Here is an 18,057-nt window from a genome sequence, read left to right on the forward strand (position 1 = left end):
CAGTTCTCAGCTGCTGCTTTCTGCTGAAGACACAAAAATCTGTGTGAGCTTTTCTCTCTGTCTCCCCTTCCCCCCCCCCCCCCTTCCTTCTCAGACGGCTGATGTTAACAAATCCCTGACAGGCTGTATCTGCAACACTGTAAATTCTTTGTAAGGCAGGGAGGGTTAATCAACAACTTGACCTCAGAATAACCCTCTAACCCACCAGCATTACAAAGAAGCTACAATGTTGCAGATACAGCCTGCCAGGAACTTATTTACATCAGCTGTCTCAGAAGGGAGGGGGGGGCAGAGAGAACAGTTCACACACAATTATTGTATCTTCAGCAGAAAGCAGCAGCTGAGAACTGGGGGAAGGAGACTGAATAGATAATAACAAGTATGGAAGAAATTGTTAGTCTCACCATGGGCAGTGACATATCAAAAGTTATGAGTGGGAAACCCCTATAAATATGCACTAAACCATCAGACTATCCTTACCCTACAGTAGGGTTTTGCATTGATGGTAAAACCCTATTGTCACCCAAAGCTTGTAAAGAGTTATCAAACATATTAGCGTTGATGGGTCAGGACTAATGAATGCCGGTCTGGGCGCTCAGTACTGGTGAATGCTGCTGCAGGTTGGCAGCTGGTATCTTATAGACTGCAGCTGAAAAGAGAATGGAGTATAAACACAGAGGCAATTTAGGGATTAGTGTACGTACCACAGTATGCTGGCTGCATGCTCCCATCTCCAAGCCTGGCACAGTTAGCGGCCCCTCTCCGGTTTTACATTCCTTCAATAATGATATGTAATTTCTGTACGCAGAAAAGGAGGGGGGGGGGGCACTTGAATGTCGGAGGGACCGTGGGAAACAAAGAATTCATCTGTACACAACAGTGCACCAAACAGAAACTTATCATGTCTGGAAGATAAATCTGGGGTTACTGTACCTGTGCGAACAGGTTTCAAAGATGAATAAGCGTTGATAATGGGCAACACTTCCCTGGGCAGATATCAGCAGAAACGAAGGCGGCTTTGGTGCGTGCCGTTGACCCGCCGTTCAGGTGAGGCTACAGTGGATCAGTATTTAGGAGAGAGATAGGGAAGAGGCATCAAGTTGACCAATCTTATATCATCTAAGCTGGAACTTCAGACCACGATTACATGCAATCCACGTATCTTTGGCCATGGCGAGTCGAGGTTTGAAATTCTATAAGCTGCAATTTTATGTTGGCCCCAGAACAATAAAATTATATTTTCCATTAGATCTATAAATTAATTTTTGGCTCATGGTGGTAGTTTGATATCCATTTATACAGTTTTATCCTAGTGACAGAGAAGCTGAACAAAATGATGTATCACTTACATTGTTCTGTGCAGCTGATTCAGAGATCTCCTCCTGAATAACATCGACAATAAGTAGTCCTCTCCATTATGTGTGTGAGCCCAGTCGTCTTTGATATTTATGAGCAGCAGCAAACTCCGCCTACCAGCTGCTGATTGGCAGTTATCTATGCATGCTGTGTATAGGTAGTCCAACTGTCAATCAGCAGCTGGAGGGCGGGGGGAGGGTGTGTGTCAAGAATCCTATTCTCCTGCATATTAGGAGAACGGCTGAACAAAATTATGTCAGTAATAGACCGATCTGTTCAGCATTTCTGTCACTAACTTATGCTGCCCTCATTTAAGGCAGAATAAACCTAGTGAGAGATTTAAAGGTGTCATCTGACCACTGACCTATGGGATAAGTGTATGATCATGGGGTCCAATTGCTACAACTCCAGTGATTTCACAAATAGGGTCCCTCTCCCATTGCAATGGAGTGGCCTTATATCTCGGTGTATCCGGACCCCTCCTATCTTCTCCTCTTTGTCAGGTGTGGCAAGGCCATAGTGCTGCATGGGGAGATATTGACTTCCCCAAGACATCTGCAACGACGTGACAGATCTCCCCCTATTCATCTACATCCTTTATTGTCAAACCTGGTGGTAGAATACACTTTTTGCACATATAATTTGTGTTGAAATTAAAAGTTGGCATTCTAAACTTGTAACTTGAGATTACTGCCTTATAGAAGGAAACTGTCAAGTGGACACAATGGCCATAATCCAGCCACATCATCACGTCTATTGCCACAAGAACCAATCCATTGCCCGTCTTAGTTCTACTGAACCATTGTGGTGATCTAAGCTTGTTTTGGTCAAACTGTGTGATAGTATGGTTGTCACATCTGTAATACTGACACTTCATTTCGGCCATAGAATGGCTGTCCCAGCCCAACATTACCTATTCTTTAAAGGGGTTATCCAACGCTACAAAAACATGGCCACTTCCCCCCCTACTGTTGTCTCCAGTTCAGGTGCGGTTTGCAATTAAGCTCCATTCACTTCAATGGAACTGAGTTTCAAAACCCCACCCAAACTGGAGACAACAGTAGGGGGAAAGTGGTCATGTTTTTGTAGTGCTGGATAACCCCTTTAAGAATTAATGAATCCAGATAATACAAAGTGGGATCATGATGTGTATTGCAAGAACCAAGCTGAGGTATCCTCTACTAAAGGCCACTTCTTTGTTATATAGTTAAAAGGTTGAAAAAAAGACAAGTCTATCAGCTTCAACCTGCAGAAACCCTACAGTGCTGTAGGCAAAAACCCTTACTTGGCAGATGAAAATTGCCCCATCACAGAGCGAACAATTCCTTCCTGACTCCAGTGGTGATGGGCACAAATCCCTGGATCTACGTTCCTATCACATTAAATCTAGTGCCCTCAGTTTGTAATATATTTTTTAAGAAGAGCATCCAGGCCTTCCTTGAACGTATTTAATAAATACGTTGGCCATACTCTGTATAGAGCAAGCATGGATTTATTATAGGGTTAAGCACCTTGTACAAGACACTTGAAAGCTTTGCTTCTGTACCAACATGGTACAAATGTAATGGGCAAGTCTAACGTTAGGATTTCCATCAGAGACTGGGGTCTGTTCTCTAGCCTGCAGTTTTGGATAGAGTTCCACTAAACTGTTTCCTAATTCAGGACAGGATCCATAATTGGCGGGTATAGATGTATATACTGGATATAGTAAAGACTTTGCCATTTCGTGTATTCCTAACCCTTTGTGCCTCAAGAAAACCAGCGTAAGGTGCAGATGGTTCTTTCCTAATATATTCAGACTTCGACACATATCTAGAGCTGGGAAATGAGGAGGTGCTGAAAGTTCCCTTTATCTTTCATTTTCCCCCCAATAACAAGCTTCCTCTACATCCTGGAAGAAAAAAAACTGGTTTAAAAAACCATATCAAAGTGTCCGTATGGCATCCTGCAAGGAGCTATTGGAGCAAGGGCTGAACGTCTGGATCAGGTTCCTCCAGAAACGGACATAAGGGAGATTGGAGAGCCAGCACGCGGCATGTCTGCGTCAGCTCTGACAGCTAGCACTGGGGCACGGCGCCTCTGAAGTAAAGGGAAGGAGGGGGTCCCAGGACCTGTAGGGAAATGATTAGGGGGAGGTGAGAAATCTGAGTAAACAGAGCTGGTGAAAATGAATAAGGGAGGAAGCCAGAGGAAAATGAAAACCGGACTTCAGGTCCCATGGTAATCCCTGAACATGCTGCAGGATACCACCGTACAAAGTGTAAATCTAGCACAGTTGGTCTCTGCAGCTACAGGCGAGTCACCTGGGGATACTGTCCTATGTGCAAGCTTTTATAGGGGTCCCCAGGTTCTTCAGGTACCAATATAAGATGATGGACCAGCACCTCCCCTCTTCACACCTTCATATGGTCCTCAATAACTTAAAGTTCTCCAAACCTTCATCGACAAGTCTGAAACTCCTATGTAGAGAGCCCCTACCTGCATAGACATCAATGATTTTATAGGCTTACTAGTGCATAATCTTAGTTTATACTTTTCTATACAACGTATGTGTCATATCTACTGACTGTGATAAGTAGATAAAGATTATACTCCAGGGCCTGTCACTAGTGCAGCCTGAAGTTACATTGTGTGGCTGTACGGTGTTAGCTGAAGATGCTTTTGTTGAAAGGAATATTGATTCCTGAAAATAGGCAGAGAAGCATTACCTAATATATCCCCTGCTACTCCCGTCCACCCTGCTGGTGCTTGTTTACTTGGGTGCTCATAGAAAAATAGGCGTGCCTCCATTCAGTAGTAATTCCATCTGACCCCACATAGAGTAAGAATGCCCCCCGATGCCTCACTTAAGTACTAATGCCCCCCTTCCTGTGCTTCCATTTAGTAATAATTGTAGACCCTCCGTGCCTCCTTTAGTAATTATGCCCCTCTGTGTCCCCATATAGTAGTAATGCCCCTCTGTGTCCCCATATAGTAGTAATGCCCCTCTGTGTCCCCATATAGTAGTAATGCCCCTCTGTGTCCCCATATAGTAGTAATGCCCCTCTGTGTCCCCATATAGTAGTAATGCCCCTCTGTGTCCCCATATAGTAGTAATGCCCCTCTGTGTCCCCATATAGTAGTAATGCCCCTCTGTGTCCCCATATAGTAGTAATGCCCCTCCGTGTCCCCATATAGTAGTAATGCCCCTCTGGGTCTCTATATAGTAGTAATGTCCCCTGTGCCTCCATACAGTAATAGTACCCCAATATAGTAAGAATGCCCCCCCCTCCCCGTGCCTCCCTTCAGTAATAATGCCCACCACCCTGTGCTTCCATTTAGGAATATTTGTAACCCCTCCATGCCTCCTTTAGTAATAATGCCCCTCTGTACCCCCATATAGTAATAATGCCCCTCTGTATGCCCACCACTTCCTGCTGGACATACAGAAGCTGATAAGTACTGGAAGACTGAATACTTTTTAATAGAAGTGAATTACAGATCTCTAGCACTTGCTGGGACCAGTTTATTTAAAATAAAAATTGGTGAACAACCCCTTTAAAAACATTTTGGACATTTAAAATATTTTAATTGGGTGTGGTCTGGAAATTCAGACCAGATCGAGCCGGAGAAGCACACAGCTGAGACAGATAGAGTAGCATGCCAGGAAGTGAAGTGCTGAGCCTTGTGCTTCTCCCTGTACTTTCGAGTGAGCAATCAGTGGGGTCTAAAAACTGTGACCCAGCTGATTAAAAATCTTTTGACATGTTTAAAAGTGATAGTAATGTTTCAAGAACACAATCTCACCTCACTTATAAGAGCAACCTTTAAAGCAAAGGTTCAAAGTATATTAAAGAATTTACTTTATTACTTTAAAAACTTTACAAGAAAGGGCGACCCTGTCCCTGAGGGAGGGTTGGCCTGTCTCCTTAGTGTTCTTCCACCACCGTTGGTGCAGCGACTTGGCCCGAGGTTTTCATTGTCCTACTGTATACTGATTGTTTAGCCGCTGTTATTTTTATATGCAGATCGCATCCTAAAAATAAATTTTTAGGCCTTGGTGCTTGTTTTTCTGACTGCCGGATTGGCTGACTCCATAGCAAAGTGCATCGCTCCTGTGTAGAATGGAGGAACTGTCCAAACATTAGTCTCCGAGTGGCAGCGGCCTGTTCTGTATTCAGAGAGGGAATCTGTGGGATGTTTCCTCGCTCACAGCGGGTAGCTCATTGTGAAGCAGGTCAACAGGAAGCAAAGAGATACTTCTCAGCACTTTCTGTAAGCTCATCCAAGAATTCTTATCTCCCAAAAAGAAGAGCTGAAAGATAAAGGACAATCATTCTTGTTTTTACTTATCTCTTATGCTGGGTATATGCCTAGTGCCTCTCTAGTTATTACTTTGAGACTAAAGGCCCTATTCCACCAACAGATCTGACAACAGATTATCTGCCAAAGATTTACAGCCAAACCCAGGAGTGGATTTGAAAAGAGGAGAAATCCAGTCTTTCCTTTATGACCTGATCTCTGATTATAGTCTGTTCCTGGGTTTGGCTTCACATCTTTGGCAGATAATCTGTCGTCAGATCTGTTGGTGGAATAGGGCCTTTAAAGAGGAACTCCAGCAAAAAAAAGTTTTACTTCATATCAACTGGTGTCAGAGGTTAGATTTATAATTTTTCTATTTAAAAAATCTCCAGTCTTCCAGTACTTAAGGAAGGTGTTGGGACTATGCATTTCTATGAAGCCTAAGAAGAGAACAGTTACAGTTAGAAAGTCCTATATTAGTGGTTATTCCAGCATGTATTCTCCATTTGAACATAGCAAATGAGCTCTCCTCTTCTTCCTTCTTCATATATCATGTTGTAGGAGACTCATCGTATAAAATGTAGCTACCCAAATGGACAACCCCTTTAAAGTAAAATTAAGTAGTGTTTCTATGACATATGGTGTGTAAGGACTGATTATCCCGGTTGCTATAGGGGCATTGTGAGGTCTATAAGCCCTTGTGTCAGCTGAGAGCCCTTGTACACTGTAGCTTGGGAGTGAAGCTTAGTCGCTCTGTGTATTCTGTATTTGCCTTGTTTGTTTTTTGCAGAATGCGGGAGGTGGTTCAGGTTTGCCGTACAGGTAGAAAGAGCTTGAAGTGAACCTTTAAGCGGTGCCCCCTCCCACCTCTTTGCACACTCTTATCTGAGGCACAAGGCGCCAGGCGTGGAGGGACGCACAAAAGCAAGGCTGAAAAATCAGAGAATGGCGAACCGACAACTAATATTTAACTTTGCAAAAAGTAAACTCATGAAAAGCCTCCCAGTTCTGCACCACGCGGGTTTATCAAAGCTTTGTATAGCCAGACGGCAACGTGCTCCATGGTGTAACCATGCATAGAGAAATGAGCGGCCACAAATGGTCTCTTACTGGGTCAAAAACATCCAAAAATAGACCGAAATGTTGGAAAAATAGAACTTGTTTTGACCTACATGTGGCTGCTGCATCTTTTCCCCCAGGGAGGCCTCTTGGCTTATGAAAAGTGCTGAGAGGACTCGTCCAACCCTCTCGGGATGGATGGAGGTGCTCCTCGCCAACAAGTCAGCCCTCCTGGTCCGTCTGATGTCCTATGATGGCTATACAAGGAGCCGAGAGCTCTGAGAGGAGGGGGATTTACAGTCTTTTGGGATATTAAAGATACTTTCATTTCTAAGGGGTTCATTGGGAACATGTACGCAGCTCCTACTGATCCCGACACACACTATAGATATTTAGCCGAGCAAAAAAGAAAAAAAAAATCTTAAACGCCTCCATGTCCACTTCCCTGTCTCGTACTTTCTGCACAGTCCTAGTTGCATCATTCCCAGTGTTTTTTGGGCAGTTTTGCAACCCCCCCCCCCCCCAGACTGCCTAGAAATGAGCGAATCACTTGAGCATGTTTCAGTATGTGTTGGATTTTGGCAGCATCAAGAGTACAGCATCAACTTGCTATATAACAGATGACTGAAAATGCCAAGGCTGAACACATTCGGGAAAGTGCTGAATCGACTTGTTCTATTATAATTGTGTCATTTACAATAAGTGTCATGTGGACAAGAGGTGACATCATTATAAGTAGAAGCATAAGACCCAAGAAAGTGACAATCCGTTCTTCCCATTGGCTCGGTTATAAGGGTCCCTTTTATTTGGACACATTTCTTACATGTCAAAGTGATGTCAGAAGCCTGTGCCGAGCCAATTGTGAGAATAAAGGGGCAGAAGCGCCCAGCTACACGCTCTGTGCCCTTCATCTCAGCCCTACCAAGCAGTCTACAACTACTGGGGATGCTATACATTTTGTTAAACTAAAAGTTAAACTAAGTCTGGGATCTCCATCCTTTCCTATATTTTCAGACCATGTAAAACCGGCAACCTGTATCTGTATTCAGGTTTTTCTTATGTGGATTTGTCCCTCCCCTTAAAATATGGTCGGCAAGACGTGAGGTTGGTGCATCTAGGATCCTGCTGCCTTCGCTAGCTTCCATGTACTAACAGTTTCCTCCCTGTACTGCCTTCTTACATAGCTCCTAGGGGATCTCCTTTACCCTAAGCTGACAGCTGACCAAGAGCGATGCTCCGGAAGCTCTTTCTGCATATTCTGCTATGGGTTCTCGTTTTTTTTTTTTTTACACTTTCTCTATGTATTTTTGTTTCCCCTACTATCTGTGGATGCTGCTGTGGGTTCTCTCCTCTCTATACTATTGCTGCATGTAACCCCATCCACCCTGCAGATTCTGCACAAGCCTTCTCTCTCTGCAGTCAAATGCGCTACCACTGAGCTATACCCCCAAACAAAGGTTATAATATATATATATATATATATATATATATATATATATATATATATATATATATATATGTGTGTGTGTTAAGAATGTGGTTAAAAAATGAAAAAAAAAAAGCCTTCTCTCTCTATTTTGGGTTGTGATCAGAGATAAGCGAATTTACATTATAAACTAATGGACTCACTGTTAGTCACTCACCTTATTCGCCGGCTGCCTCTGTGATGTTCCCTGACTCTCCTCCCCTGGTGCCTGGAAAAGCTGGGTCCTGTCCTGGGAAACTTCCCCCAGTTTCCCAGGGCTGGATCCAGCTATTCCTGGCACCTAGGGTGGAGCGGCAGGGAGATCAAAGGTAACTGCGTCTAAGTTGAGTGCCGAGCAAATGAAGCAATTTGCTTTGTTTTTAATGTAAATTCGCTCATCTGTAGTTGTGATCTAATCATCTTTTGGTAGATGGAGAATGTCCATTACATCCATCCTACTGGCCATACCACTGTATACATCCTAATACCCTCGGGATCATTGTACCATGTCTAGCAATCTTTTAGTCTGGAAACTCTAAATATATATACAGTGGTACCTTGATTTAAGAGTAACTTGGATTGAGAGCTCCCTGTACTGGGTGAGAGTGTGAGTAGGGGATGAGCGTGGCCTGCACAGGGTGGTCTACAAAACTGTACAAGAAGTCTCTCTCACCTTCCAAATCATGGCAGATCGACTTCAGGCTGGGACTTGTATCAGGGGACAGGACTGTGGCGGTAATCTCTTCATAGCTGTAACCCCTCTCTCCCCGGACAGAGTGCTGCATGTATGTGCCCACATCTGCCCTGCTCATTCCTTCATGCTCCCTGCAGTCTCTATCAGTCCTTGTGTTTCCCACCCTCTCTATTCCTGCTATAATGTGCCTGCACTCACACTCAGCTATACACACCGCTGTATAGAGAAGTTTCTGGCACTGTCCTCCTGCACGGCTCTGTCATTCCTACTTCCTGATTGGTCCATTCTGAACACACACCCCTTCCCCATTGTGATCATGTGACCAAACAGACCTCTGACAGCAGCCCTGCTTCTCTATTCTAGCCTGTTGTACTACACTACTGCATTATGGGGATCTGCAGCTCCATCCTGCATCTACAAACTGCTGCCGTTTTTTCATTCTTATGCACTTAATGCACATTATACTCCACATGCCGATTGCTATACTGTACAGCAACTTATAATATGGTAGCTTTTTTTACCTGTTCTGAATAAAAAAGAATTTTTGGGGTGAGGAGCGGTCAAGCTCGGTCCTGGAACGAATAATGCCCGCAATCCAAGGCACCACTGGGTGTGTGTGATTATATATATATATATATAATAAAAAAATTTCTTTTTGTATTCTTATTATATGAGTCTTGGACTATGGTTGGGATGGAGCGGTGCACGAGTAAATAACACCTTGGATTTTGTAAGAAATAGTGATATATTCTGACTATCACCTAATCCAATCTAGAATCCAAGGAATGTTTTACTTCAATATTTAGTTGGTGGCATAAATACTCATTCAGCTATGTTGGGGTTGTCTCTAGCCAATCTCACATGCTTTCTGGCTGCAGTGTATAAAACGGTATTGGATGCATGGAGTAACTTCCCAGTAGAGATAGGGTAGCCCTAAATTGTTTGGTTACTTGTGTTAGCCCAAAAGTCTACTTTCTCTTCATATACATGATACAAATATTATGGTAGAAAGCAGAAACTGAATCAACACTGACCTATTTGGGCACTTAAGACTTTTAGGATCCTCATAAAACTCTGAATTTTGGGCACTACGTTCCAAGAATAACATATTCAAAATTCTCTCTGGAGCCATGTCTCTACCGCAAGGAATGTTCCATTACCCCTCCCCCCAGACCCACACCTTCATTAACCCATCCTCCTCCAAGAAGGAACTCTGCACCAATTAGGTCATTTCCGTCTTCTGCCAGGCTGACAAATTACGTGTACTCATCCTCTACACGTATAAAGAATATGGAACCTTGTCCAATGCCTTGTATGTTTTTTTTTTTTTTTTCTTTTTTGTTGGCTTCCATGTAATTGATCATACTTTTTGTTGTGACTGAACTATTCCATATAGAGTGAAACCTCTTTTAGATGACCACAAAACTTTGTCTTCTTGGGGGGCGGGGATGTCTTATTAAAGAAAATGGCCAATAGGAATAAAATATGGTGGAACCAAATATCAGTCACAATGTGGTCTGGACAGGGGGGTTGTCTAACATGGTTCTTCTAGCACCCCTGCCTGTGCACGTCCTGCAACAACTCCTAGAACCGCAAGGGATAACAAATCTTGGTTCACAATTTTCTTTGTATCTTGTTAGATGCATCATGGCTGGCAGGTAAGGATATGTATTTTATGTTGCCAGGCGTTATTTCAAGACTATAGAGAATGCAAAATTGTTGTATGCTTTATGGACTGGGTAGGGAACCAAAACTACAACTCCTATCAGGCCTGGACAGCCAAAGCTTTAGCTTTGGCTGTCCAGGCATGATGGGATTTGTTGTTTTTCAACAGCTGGAGAGCCAAGGTTCCCCACCCCTGCTTTATGGCAATCCCCATAGACACAATGGATATTTCCAGACCCTATTCTTTGTATGTAGTGGCTTTGTACGCATATTCTGTGACCAGTGCTAGGCTGATTTTACAGGGGGGGGGGGGGGGCTGCACTGTGAGCGTCATCTATTATTTTCTCTATTTGTGTCACATTTCACTGTAAAGATCACTTTATAGCAACCACTTTGTATTGGGAGCAATACAATACTTTATTAAAAATTTTCAACGGACTTCTCCTTTAAGCCTCATAGCCTCTTATTGTGTGTGTGTTTGTGTATGTATTTATGGATATATATATATATATATATATATATATATATATATATATATATATATATATATATCTTTGGTAGCCATGTGCAAATGAAGTTGGGAAAAAAATGTGTATATATAGTACCTCAATCCATGAAGAATTATTTTTTTCCAATGCTTGCCCAAAATGGAAGTGGAGATACTGTGAATATTTAAAGGTGTATTCCATTCAAACATAACGTTTGACATGTTGCTGCCCATGGTGAGACTAACAGTTCCTTCCATACTTATTATCTATTCAGTCTCCTTCCCCCAGTTCTCAGCTGCTGCTTTCTGCTGAAGACACAAAAATCTATGCGTGAGCCTTTCTCTCTGTCTCCCTCTCCTCCCCCCTCCCTTCTGAGACGGCTGATGTAAACAAGTCCCTGGCAGGCTTTATCTGCAACATTGTAGCTTCTTTGTAATTCTGGGAGGGTTATTCACAGTGAGTTCATCAGCAACTTGACCTCAAGTAAAGCCTGCCAGGGACTTGTTTACATCAGCTGTCTCAGGAGAGAGGAGGGGGAGACAGAGAGAAAGCAGAAGCTGAGAACTTGGGGAAGGAGACTGAATAGATAATAACAAGTATGGAAGGAACTGTTTGAGTGGAATACCCCTTTAAAGGGCACAAAGATTTTACATTCTTGACTACAGTTTTCTGTCTCCACCCCCTTGGCTCATTTGACTATCTCGCCTGTAACTGCAGACTTCCACAAACAATGAAGGAAACGTTACATGATGGCCAATGATAATATTGACTTTGGTTAGCCATTCATGCACAATCAATGGAGAACGTAAATCGTTGATGTTTTTAGTTATGATAAATTATTCTGTAAAGCTTTACCAGCTGAATGCAGAATTATTGCTGGGTGGCGTATTAGGGTTGAGCCCCCCATATTCCTTCCATGTCTATCAGCTATCAAATTCTTGGTTTCTTTCATAACACAACACATGTATGAATCACATATGTGCGAATGGGCTCTAAAATGATCCACCCTGCGCATCTGGTTAACGGTATTTGATTTCACGCTGCTTCAGCAATGTGCTAAGTGCGAAAATGCAGAGAAGTGACTGACAGGTTACAAATTTTTTTTTAAAGAAAATATTTATTTAAAATGTTCTATAAATAATGAATGTATGATGAGACGTTTGTAACTATCCAAGTGTAGATCCGCTGTACGGGATGTATGAGGACAGGTAAGAGCTCCTTCCATTTCTCCAGGTCTTTGTGGATAGTATAGAGCTCCGATGCTGGATTCACTTCTGATGATGCCGGATAAGGGGCCTAATCCACAGAGCGATAATCGCTCGGTGGAATAGAGAAAATGATCAGCCGATGATCGTGTCATCAGCTGATCGTTTATATAGGCCCAAACCTAGAATCTTCGGTCACCCACCGCGCATCGCTTCGTGGAATAGCGGCGGGCGACTGACTATTTGAGAAGCACCATACATTACCTAGCAGGGCTTCTCCTCCTCTCCGTCTTCCTCCCCAGGTCCAGCGGGGCAACATCAGCTTTGATGCGGTCTGAGTGAGCTTCAGACCGCTCAGCCAATCACTGCCCGGGACCGTTGCGGCCAGTGATTGGCTGAGCGCTCAGTCAGGCCGCTCCGGAGTTGATGCTGCGCCGCGGGACCCGGGGAGGAAGACAGAGCGGATGAGAAGCCCTGCTAGGTAATGTATGCTGCAAGGACATCAGTAACGATGTCGGGCAGTGAAATAGGCCCAGTAAACGTTTACATCGTTGATCGGGCCCTGCTCGGCCCGTGGAATAGGACCCTAACACAAAATCTATACGGCCATCCAGTGGTGGTGGATCTCCACCCAAGAACGGGTACAATTCCATTACTTGCAGCACCCCTGCCTTTTCCAAGATGAAATGTTTCATGTTGGGTCTCTATGTCTGAGTCTTCTTGTTAACCTCAGAGAAGAGTCGGGTCTGATGTTAGATCCATGTTTGATTTCCAACCTAGGAGGTAATAAGCAAAAAGAGATGTCAGTGTTTTTTTTACATTCTGCTGGACTCATTGGGCTTTTCTTTTAATTCAACATTTTTTTTCTTAAATACAAACAAAACCCAAGAGAGCATACCCTCTAAACCCCTCCCTGCCCTGCTCCTCCCACCCCAACCTTTCTCCCGTAACACTGTTCATAAATAAATACACTAAATATTCTAAACCATACAACTCATGTTGCTCGGATATGCCTTACGATATGGATAGAATAGGATACCTTCCCTACCTAACCAACGATGGTGCATACAACACATTGGGCTTTTCCCATCTGACCAAGGTAGAGATGGGGGATAGCTAGCTGACTGCGTCTCGCTCCCCCCTACACCACCACAGTCCTAAGAATGGGGATCCCAGTCTCCTGTTTAGCCCTTTTTTACAGTGGGTGATTATTATTAGAAACACTTATTCTGCCAATAGTCGGCCATAAAAAAAAAAAAAAGTGACTGATCAGCTGATGAATGGGAAGACCCCCTGTTGTTGGTTGACTGCATCTTTTGAACAGCACTAAGGTATCTCTATCGGTCACACATCGCCCTATGTAAATAGGAGACATGCAGCCTATATTTATAATTTAAAAGGTCACACAATTAGTCGTCCCTTATAAAGGCTCTGCAATCAAGTGCCAATCCAGCTAATCAGCGCTCTTATGCAGCTGGAGAAGGCCAAAGATCTTTGCATCTCATAGGACCCTTAAGCCCCTATTACACGGGGCGACATAGAGGAGCTGTCAGCACTTTCTTGCTCCTCATTTCACGCTCGCTGTCGGCGCCATTACATGCGCTGGCAGCGAGAGGGTGAGTGAAGGGAGGGCCGGGGGATCGCTGGATCGTCCGAGCAGCACATAGAGGATGGCAGCAGGCTGCTGCCGCTGCTCCTATTCCACAGGGCAACTGCAGCATATCGCTGCAGTTGCCCTGTGGAAAGACAAACAACAGCAACGATCAGCCGACATCGTTCATGTCGGCTGATTGTTGCCTTCTATTTCACGGGACGTTTATCGGCCATAACGGAACATATTCCGTGTAATAGGGCCTTTAGAATGGAGCGATACAGAGTTTGGTTTCTGGCAGCTCATTCTAACGATAGACTGGGTTTTGAAATGCGGGGGGGGGGGGGGGGGGCGTATTGTTGGCGACCACACAACGTTGAACCTGTAGGCACTCTGGGTAGTAAGATTTGCATGCCATACTATTGTATGATCGACCCTAGTCACCTTTTAAAGGGAATCTGTCAGGTCCGTCTGTCAGGTCTGTCAAGTGATGCTTTTGTCTTTGTTTATGGTCATTTGCAAGTTATAAAATTGCATTTTTCTTTACAAGCTGAAGTGCCACAGCTATCCGCTTGTAGCATTTTCCTTGGAATTTAAAGTGCCACACCTGTCTGCAGCTCCACCTGGTAGGGACCCAACTGATTCTATAAGCGTCCCATATTGTTGGGGTCCATACAATATTGGACCAGTAGGCAGCATGGATAGTAGTTATCTGCCATGCTATTGTATAATTATTGACCCTAGTCGCCATTGGATTTCTATAGGCATCTTGTATTGTTGGGGTTCCCACAATCCCTCTGTGCTGCCATATGGTGCTTCTACAATAATTTTATGTCGTAATATGTCACGCAACAAAATCATAGAAACTGTGAGAACACTGCTATATGCCTCCATGTAGAATCAGAGGTGTGTGGAGATACCTTAGGACCCTGGTAGGCTGTGGGCTCCATATTACAGATCTGCAAAGTGAAACTTTAATGTTCCCCTTTGTCTCACGATGTATAAAATAGGGCATTGCATTCCTAAATACATCTGAAGTGCTGGATGGCCGGAGAAAGATATGAGATAATATGCCTACATCGCCTCCCTTGGCTTCACAGCCAGTTCACACTACAGATGTCTGCTCTCAGCTGTGAATCCTACGTGTAAAATAATTAACGCCTCCCATACAGCAGATGCCGCCGCTCCTTTAAGGATTCATCCATACAGCTGATATGACACCTTGGATTATTTCATAGGGTTTATTTTTTTTGTTTTAAGGGGCCAGTTAAGGGTCAGTGCAATGTGCCAGGACCTTCAGAACACACGGAGCTGCTGGAATGAAGCCCGCTCCACCGTCCTAGGGAGTTTAGAAAGACAAGAGGCCAGCCCTCAACTTGACAGCTCTCACAAAGGAAAAGAATCCCAAGTAAACAAGGAAATTAAAAGTGCTTCCTATAGGTTGCCAGGGAACCAGGGCACTTGGCTGAAGATTGTACTTGAAGTGTGTACGGTTAAAGGGCCCATATATAGCAACCTAGATTCCATCGTAACCGAAACGCGTTGTGATGCAGCAGTTACAAATTTTTTATATTTTATTATCCAGGTTGTCTTGGATATGATATAAGGCTCTAAATTAAAAAAAAGACACACAAAAAATGTAATATTACTGACACCTGCTCTATATACTAATAATAGAAAGTAGACTCCAAGGAGAAATAATACACAAGGTACAGTCACATTCCAAAGGTGACAAATATTCTCACAGTGTCAAAAGAAAGAGGAAGCTATGCCCGCTTGATCCCATGGATATCAGTATTGGGGTACAATTAACCACAACCAGGATCAAGTTGTATTGTAGAGAGTCCAAGATCCTTTGGGCACTCATGGGTTACCAGTTACCACCACTTGGGTAAACTAGTATAGACTGTGTTGCGGCAACATCTGAGACACTGTCCAGCTATTAGACATCTTGTGCAGGTGTTGGTTTAGGGAATGGCGCATTGCTGAATGTTTTGAAATTGGTAACAGTAGCGAAGAGTGGGTGGCCCGGAATCCAACAGCAGCACCGCTAAGTATATATCACTGACTGTCCCCTGCAGCCCGGCAGCATAGTTAAATATCTTTTTTTCCCGGACATCCCCTTTAAACCTGCCTTTGAATGTCTTGGAAAGTTTAGTTCTGTTGTGAGATAATGAATGACAAGAAGTAACCACGGAAGAGCAAAAGGCTTCAGCCATTTTCTACTCCCCAGACAACCCCATTTAAAACATGAACCTGATTTGCATGCATTGTGCACAATTTTAGGTGCTTACGGGACACGGACGCATCCAAAACTCTCCCTTGTAGTGTAATCTCCATTTAACCCACTAACTAAATAAAAAAATAAAAAAAGTCTAAAAAAACATCTAAAGAACAAAAGAGTTGCAAAAAGAGTGTTAACGACACAGCTGTTTTTGGAGGCAGATTTTACATGTGCCTTATTTTTATTTTACTGTGTGAACACAGACAAAGCAAATGAGAAACTTTCCCTGGTAACCGCTGTGCTGATGGAAAACATCCTAAGGGTGGCATCGGAAACCATAACTTGTGTGACAAAGAGCTGTTCAGGCGATATCCTGAGAAATTCCCTGGGTTCTTAGAAGGAACCTATCGTATCGATAGAGCAGTCTTATATGGTTCTACCATGTTATAAAGCAGGAGGAGTTAAGCAAATATATATATAAATATGTTTTTTTTTTCTAGGAAACAATTCAGCAGGACTTTAACAGTAATTTACTGATCAAGACCGTTGCTCATTCTGGGCTTAGGGTGGTCCCACTGACATCCTTCCCTCTATAAGTATGAATACAGAGATAGCCGCCAGTCACTAATTTGACCACCCACTGGACTCCTAAGCCTAAAGGATGTAAATCAATGAAATTAGTGAAGTTATACTGAACCTGTTTCTACAACACTATTAATCTGTTATTAAACTATTATTCTGCTCTATAACAGGGGTGGCCGGGTGCATGTGAGCAGCTTACCGGGAAAGAGAGTGCATCCTGGTGCAGTAGAAAGAACAGAACGTGACAGAAGCGTTGTGATGCTTTGGGCATTATCTTTGAAACCTTGGGTCCTGGCATCATGTGGATGTTACACATACCAGCTACCCAACCATTGTATGGACCACCCCCATCAGGGAGGCAGGGTCTCCCAATCAGCAAATAGGGTATGTACAAAACATTAGGTGGGTGGTTCTGATTACATAGAGTACCCACATCTTCTCTGCTGTCCATCCAGAATGGCCGGTTCCAGACCCTATAAGCCCAGTCTGTTAATATAAGCCATTCTCTCATTTGACACTTAGCTGAAGAGAGGAGAGCGGCCAAGCCCTAAACGTCTGTATTGATCTTGCACATATCCGGGACATCGGGGGAAGGCAAGGGTGTTTACACAGGGAACAGTAATGCCTATTAGATACGTCAGAGCCCCCTCCAGGAACATTATGGAACCATTAATCTCAATAAAAACAGATATATGAAGGCGGACACTCACAGCTTATGAGACGCAAACACTTGTGCAGGTTACAGAAAGCCAAATGGAACCATCTGTGTTCTGGATTTTAACCTTTACTGTTCTGTCACTGTCCAATAAAATGTTCTCAATACTGTTATGTTGTTTAGACTTAAAAAGTCATCTCTATTGTATAAGCTCAATGCTTTTCGCATAGTAATTATATTGTTGCCCCTAATTTCTAATTGTTTCCATTGTACAAACTGGAAGTTGACTCTACCACCGTATCCTTAGCCAACATATATGTTAAGCCAACATTGCTGAAGTAATTCACATGCAGGTCTTATCTCGTTTTACCAATAAACTAGTGTAACAGCACAGGGCACTTGGTATATAATATGTACACTGCTTGTCCCACTGGGCTGGAACCAAGGTCCAGAAATTAAACCAGAAAAAACATGTTTTTTTTTCTTGACTTGTTTTATTGACCACAGAATACAAGATGTTCAGTAGTAGTAAAAATGAGAGAGGTTTTATGTTGGGTTTATGATCTTGAAATTTAAAATTGGTGGTTAAAAGGGTTGTCAGCCTTAAAGGACAGGAGATTTCCTTCCCTTAGTGAGGTTGTCCAGGGACTAACTTTTATTTTTTTAGAGAATGTTCCCGGTTTCTGAAAAAAAAAAAAAAAATGACGTATACTCATGACCGCCCTCATGAAGACACCAAGAACAGTGACCTGGAGCAGTCAGAATGACAGGAAGATTGAGGCAGGCAAGAAT

The 18,057-nt window shown here is 43.3% G+C and overlaps 2 long non-coding RNA genes across 2 annotated transcripts in view; one reads left to right on the top strand and one right to left on the bottom strand.

Annotated features, from left to right (window-relative positions):
* The window catches only part of LOC138772466 (uncharacterized), a 256,638-nt gene that overhangs the window by 130,391 nt on the left and 108,190 nt on the right, over window positions 1–18,057 (top strand). The gene's annotated exons all lie outside the window — the stretch shown is intronic.
* Window positions 12,125–18,057, bottom strand: part of LOC138772465 (uncharacterized) — an 85,530-nt gene continuing 79,597 nt past the window's right edge. The window contains exon 3 of the long non-coding RNA XR_011359771.1: window positions 12,125–12,989. This is a non-coding gene — a long non-coding RNA (uncharacterized lncRNA). The remainder of the gene's footprint in view (window positions 12,990–18,057) is intronic.

This window comes from Dendropsophus ebraccatus, chromosome 14, assembly GCF_027789765.1.
Source record: "Dendropsophus ebraccatus isolate aDenEbr1 chromosome 14, aDenEbr1.pat, whole genome shotgun sequence".
NCBI lineage: Eukaryota > Metazoa > Chordata > Amphibia > Anura > Hylidae > Dendropsophus > Dendropsophus ebraccatus.